The following is a 6,828-nucleotide window of genomic DNA, read 5'->3' on the forward strand; positions in this document are numbered from 1 at the left end:
GCTTGCTTTTTGCATTACCTCTGAATAAAATTAAAAATAATTCAATAGTTGCTCCTTAATTCACCATAATAAGTTTGATTTGGGATTCTTATCTGACTGACACATTCCCAGTGGAGGTTGTATAGAGAGAGTGACGGAAAGTTTAAGAGTGAAGGAAGAGAGGATGAAGAGAGAGACAACACCAGTCCTACTTGTTCTGCTGGAGTAATATTACCTTTATTTCCCCTTCTTGTTCCTAGTGACAGAATTAGTAGAAAGGAGATTGTTCACTATGTAATTAAAAGGCAAAGTCTACAGATCATTAAAATTTGAGAATATTTTACATGTATATGTAATAATATGTTTTATGGTTACCTATCCCATTGAGAATAAAAAATCACAAATGTGCATAATTTACAAAAATAATTCTGTCTTTTAGCATACTTGAGTCTATGACTGCATTTTAAGTTCATTGTTTTTGTGGACAGAGTTGAATAGTTTATCTCTTCTTCAGTTCTCTGGATTCATGATCAATTATTGCATTGATAAAAGTTTTAAAATCTTTCAAAGTTGCTTTATCTACAATCTCATTTCTTTTTTATTTCTTTTTATTTTGTGCAGAATTGGTTCATAGAAGGTTTTCCAGTTTCCTAGAATACCATTATATTATTTATTGTTTCAAAATGATAATCTATTCTAGTAAAATAATATAATTTTTAGATATTAATGATAGAAACTCCTCCAGTTTCCAATTTGAGACCACTAAGGATGGAGCTTCAGTATATGTTTATTATATAGATATGATCTTTTTCCATCTCTTTGATATATGGATCTAGTATTGGTATAGAGGGGTCAAAGGGTAAGCACATTCAAATCAATTGTGTTGTGGGGAGCAAAGTTGAAAATTTCTATCTAAAATAGCCAGACCAATGTAAGACTGGAAGAGTGCATTATTGTTCCTATTTTTCTGCACCTCATGCAACTTTTCCCCTTTCATTATATTATTCATGGTGAATAGTTGCAGGTGAAACTAATGAATTGTATCAGAACTGTATCATCATCTTTTCTCAGAGTATTAAGCAGTATTTGTGAACTTGGAAGTCATTAACTTATTAGGACAAAGGAGCTAAAGGTTGGAAAGCAGGCAGCTAGGAAGACAGAGATATGAACCAGCCAGGAAGAATATTTCTCATAGTGAATATATACTATTAGGGTAGAATTCAGTGAGTAAAAGGAGACAAATAGGATGAGAAGAAGTGGATTAGTTTGGGTAACTCTGGTCTCAGGGGAAGCTCTAGGTGTGTGGCCATGAATGTATTGAACTTTCTGATGATGTCTGTTCAAGACAAAACCATATATCCACTAGTCACCATCATGTTTCCTATACACCAAATATCAGGAAAGGAGATTATGAAGATATATAGTGCAACATTAAAGGAAACATAATGGAGCAGAGCAGTAAATGTAACCCTTTCTTTTAGTGATATTATTACTTCCTTTTGGGCCTTTCATAAACAAACGAATCACACAATTTGCCAATAGATGGAAGGTCCAGCACAAGAGACAGAATAGAACAATGCATTTGAGGACTCTGGCTTTAAGTTTTACCCAACGGGAGCTTCCAGCACTTAAAGTGATGACTTGGAAATCACTCAAAAAAGACAAGTTTACATCCCATATCATCCAAGAAATTGTTGAGTCCAAATGCAGCCATTGTCTGAGGGATCCCTCCAGAGAGAAGTAACAAGTTATCTACAAAGACCAGGTGGATGAGAAGCAAGTCAACAGCCTTCATTCTGGGTACAATGAAGAAGGTGATGGTTTACAGATCCAGGAGGAAGCAGTTCCCCAGGACCCCAGATCCAATCTGAAACAGAAAAAAAGAGTCCCAAGGTTATGTCATTAGAAATCATTCCCTTTTTGTTAACAGGAGGTATATATAGGTAGAATATATTCCTTGAAATGAAGGTGACACTTCCCATGTCCAATACAATTGTTATCCATTCCCATCCAGAAAATCCTACCAATAATGTCTCTTTTATTACTGGCAGAAGCATTTTTGAGTTGATAGCATGGAAAAGAGAATGTCTAATATATTCTGCACTTCTTTTGCAGAGGGTTCTTCTTTGAAACATTGATTGGATAAGCTCTTTTTTGTGAAAGAGAGAAATTATGAGAATCCTAATAATGCAGGAGATAACAGTTGAAGATAATGATGACAGAAAAAACACTTGGTTGATAATTCAATGTCAGGAACTCTTAAATTCCTGAATCTATCATCATACAAATTTGTACCTTTGAACAGGATTTCTGTCACAGGAACCAAACACTCAGGTCATTATATTTTGTCATCTCCATCTACACAGGACAGAGGAAAAAAAATAATATTTACTTTGTCAGTTTGCTTCTGATGCTATTGTTGTAAAGATATTTCTATCCCTTAGTGTGCACATTATATTTATATTACATAAATGATTAATATTTATATACCATCTAAATATGTATATTTAGATTACACGTGAATTTCTATAAGCTTCTTTCATAGTAGCCAAAATTTTGAAAATATAAAAAAAATTTTCCTTTCGGTGAATGGCTAAACAACTTTGTTATATGATTTTCATAGGATATTATTCCATCATGAGAAATGATATAGAAGTTTCATCAGAAATTTTTGAGTCATATATAATAATGTAGAATAAAATTAGCAGAATTAGGAGAAGAAATTGTACTACTCAATAATAGAGAAAACAACTATGACATACTTTGGAACAGATCAATAAGTAATAAAGTATAAACCTAGAAAACAGAAGGAATAGTTACCTATTATAAAATTGTGAATAATTGTATGTATATGTATATTTATATATATATACATATATACTGTAATTCTTTTCTATTTTATTTCTTCAAAGTATGAATCTAGTAGTTGTATAGCTGATTCAAAGGGCATGCATTTTAAATAATTTTGATGGATAATTCTAAATTAATTTCTAAAATAAACCAATTCACAACTCCACCATTTCTTCATTTTTCCCCCTCTTTTTCCTACAGGATTTGCACACTTGGCATTTTCTTGTTTCATAGTAATAGTCACTCTGATGGGTATGAGGGTGAATCTAAATTACAGTAATTTGTAATTTTCTAACTATTAGTGTATTTTAGATAATTTTGGCATGTGATTGCACATCTTCTGTAGTTTGACCTTTGAAAAACCACTTATCATTTAAATTATCTAATTATTGAGAAATTGATTTGCCTATATATTTGAACTAGTTTTCATGTCATTGATATGAGACTTTTATCAGAGAAACTTGCTGTAAATGTGTCTTTCTTCATTTACTTATTTTGTTTCTAATTTTAAATTTATTAGGTTGGTTTCCCTAAAGTATTTCAATTTTGTACAATACATATGAAACATTTTATCTTGTCATAACCTCTGAAAATTGTTTTTTCATGAACTCTTCAAAAATAGATTGAAAAGATAATTTTCCTTACTCCTCTAATTTGTTTATAATGTAGTTTTTTATATTTAGATTATACATTCACATGGACCCTCTGTGACATATATGCATACCCACATATACAAACATACAAACACATACATGTAAATTTGTGTCTACATATGCATTTTTATAATACTTTAAATACACATCCCACTTTGCATCTAGTCCTCCAACCTCATTTCAACTGCATGGAACAAGTTGCCCCTCCCAAGTTATGTTCATTACCTCTAATCTCATCACCATCCTGCTTATTCTAATGTTTGGATCCCTTCATTCTGCATGTGCTGCTCGTCTGGTTTCAATGTCACATAAGAAGAAACCCACTGGTGTCCTATTCTCCTTTCCTGCCCCCAACAATCTGCTTTGCTATCTCCCATATCTTATGCTGTCTTCCTACCTAAATTAGATTGTAAATATCTTGAGGACAAAAACCTTCTCTTTTGATTAATTGCATTCCCAGTACTTAAATATTGCTTAAAACATAGTAGATGTTTAAAAAAAGTTGATTGGATTAGATTGAATTGGATTGAAATTATTTTGATGCTTTCTTTGATCTAGACCTGATATTTGCCAGATAGATGTCTGATTGTATGAAGGGTTATTATAAAATTGATTCTTTCAAGTACCTTACCTTTGATTTTATTGAACACTTGAATTGTATTATGGTTGTTTGCTTATCTGTTCCATTGATAACTCATCCTCTTTCTAACTCTATCTCTAATCCTCTGTGTCTTTCTACCTCTGTATATCTCTCTCTCTCTCTCTCTCTCTCTCTCTCTCTCTCTCTCTCTCTCTCTCTCTCACCAACACTGTCTCCATCTCTTTGTCTTTCTGTTTCTGTCTTTCTTTGTCTCTGTCTCTGACTATGACTCTGTCTCTTTCTCTTTCTGTCTCTTTGGCTCATTCTATTGTCTCTGTCTCTGACTCTGTCTCTCTTTTTCTTTCTGTCTCTTTGGCTCATTCTATGTCTCCCACTCTTTCTGCTCCTTTCCCTTTCTCTCTTGAATCACTACTGGTTACTGACATATAGAACAATGTGAGATATTGCAATGATCCACTCATTTCTTTTTCTACGCTTTAAAAGTTTTGCCTTTGAGAATATGCAAAAACAATTCTTGGATGAGGAAATCAAAGCTCTCTATAGTCTTATGAAAAGTTGCTCAAAATCATTATTGATTAGAGAAATGCAAATTAAATCATCTCTGAGGTACAACCTCACACCTCTCTGATTGGTCAATATGATAGAAAGAATAATGATCAATGTTGGAGGGGATGTGGGTAATTCTGGGACACTAATGCATTGTTGGTAGAGTTGTGAATTGATCTAACCTTTCTGGATAGCAATTTGGAATTATGCCCAATAAGCAATAAAAATGTGCATACCCTTTGATCCAGCAATACCACTACTGGGTCTGTATCCTAAAGAGATCATGAAAAAGGGTAAAAATCCTACATAGAAAAAAATGTTCATAGAAGCTCTGTTTGTAGTGGCAAAGAATTGAAAATTGAGGGGAGGCCCATCAATTGGGAAATGACTGAACAAATTGTGCTACATGCATATGATGGAACACTATTGTTCTATAAGAAATCATGAGGTACGAGATTTCAGAAAAAAACAGAAAAACTTGCATGAATTGATTCTGGGTGAGATGAGCAGAATCTGAAGATTATTCACTTTAACAACAACATGGGGTGAAGATCAAGCTTGATGGACTTGTTCACTCCATCAGTGCAATAATCAGGGACAATTTTAGGGGATTTATGATGGAGAATACCATCTGCATCCAGAGAAGGAATTGTGGAGTTTTAACGAAGGCCAAAGCTTCTCATCTTTAATTTTTAAAAATTGTCTTATGTAATATGCAATTTTGCTATCTCTAGTGTTTTCTTCCATTCTTTTGGATTTGATTCTTCTCTCACAACACATTGAATTAGATCTATGCTTATCACAGATGCAAATGTAAAGCCTATATCAGATTGCCTTCTGTTGGAGGGGAGGGGGAAAGGGAGAGGGAAGGGAGGAAAGGAGAAAAAATTGTAAAATTCAAAATCTTGAAAAAAATGATTGGTAGTAACTACCAATGTATGTAACTGGAAAACAAATAAAATATTTATATAATAAAAAAAATTACCTTTGAGATTTTTTGGCCTTTTTGCTTTCCCTCTCAGCAGAATGGCTCAGAAAGGTTAACTAATTTAAAAGCAAAGTGAATCATTTTACTTAACAATCATTCAGTGTTTGCATGAACAATTAAAATTTTCCTACTATTAAGATTAATTTCAATTCCAGCAAAGTATTTATAGATGGATATAAAAATTCATATATATATATATTTCATTTTTTGCTTCTTTAGTTATTTTGAATGCAATTTTCTTTTATAGTTATTTTTCATTTCCCCCTTTCTCTGTATTTTTGCCTTTGCAACCAAGATTTAGCTGGTGTCTCAATTTGAAGCTTTCTGCCATCATTCCATCTTCTTCATGCAATGATGACTTCTTCTGATATTGTGAGACTGTATATTCTTAATCCCCTTCTTCATTATAGCTCTTATTCTCATAATTTGCCATCAAAAGACTCACATGAATACTTTGCAAAATTGTGAATATAAATATAGGGTTTTTATATATCATATGTAATTATAATTATATTGAATTTTAATAAGTATATTTTAAATTGAATAAATTATATATAATATGTTAATATATAATAAATAGTATACATTTACATATGACATATGTTTTTCTGTGATTACTGTAAAAATTGGAGGATAATGAAAGAGGATGAGTGAAGGAAGGAGAAAGAAAGGAGTATGTTATTTTTATATATCAAATCAAAGTTTAGAAATGAGGACAAGTTGAGTCCTTTGTTTCAGGATGAGAAGAGACTGAAGAGGAGTGAATGGAGAGGTAAGAGGAAGTATTGAGAAGAGCAAGACAAAAGAGGGAAGCCTTTCTTTAGTAGTGGGGAAGTGTTTCACCAATGAAGGTTCTTATTGGTAGAAAGAGATAGTCTAGGACAGGAGATGGAGAATATGGGGGATTTGTGATTTAAAAGGATCATTTGTCTTTTTCAAACACATTAGATTCTAGTAAAAGTGGTCTACTCGTTGTTTCTTATAGTTTCCCATCTTCTTGTCCTTGCCCAGGCTGATCCACTTGCTCAGAATTCACTCACTTGTAGCTTATAGAATTCTTAAATGTGTGAAAGCCTTAGTTCAAATTCCACCTCCTGTAAAAAACCCTGGCTGATGATGGTATAAGATAAGTCTTTTTCAAGATTCATAATATACTATATAGACATATTTATGTGTGCAAATTTATATATCTATATCAAACATATTGAACC

General features: G+C 32.6%; 1 pseudogene; it reads right to left on the reverse strand.

The window, feature by feature from the left end:
• Positions 1–1,083: 1,083 nt before the first annotated feature.
• Positions 1,084–1,892, reverse strand: LOC141508060 (vomeronasal type-1 receptor 3-like; annotated as a pseudogene).
• Positions 1,893–6,828: the final 4,936 nt, after the last annotated feature.

This window comes from Macrotis lagotis, chromosome 1, assembly GCF_037893015.1.
Source record: "Macrotis lagotis isolate mMagLag1 chromosome 1, bilby.v1.9.chrom.fasta, whole genome shotgun sequence".
NCBI classification, from domain to species: domain Eukaryota; kingdom Metazoa; phylum Chordata; class Mammalia; order Peramelemorphia; family Peramelidae; genus Macrotis; species Macrotis lagotis.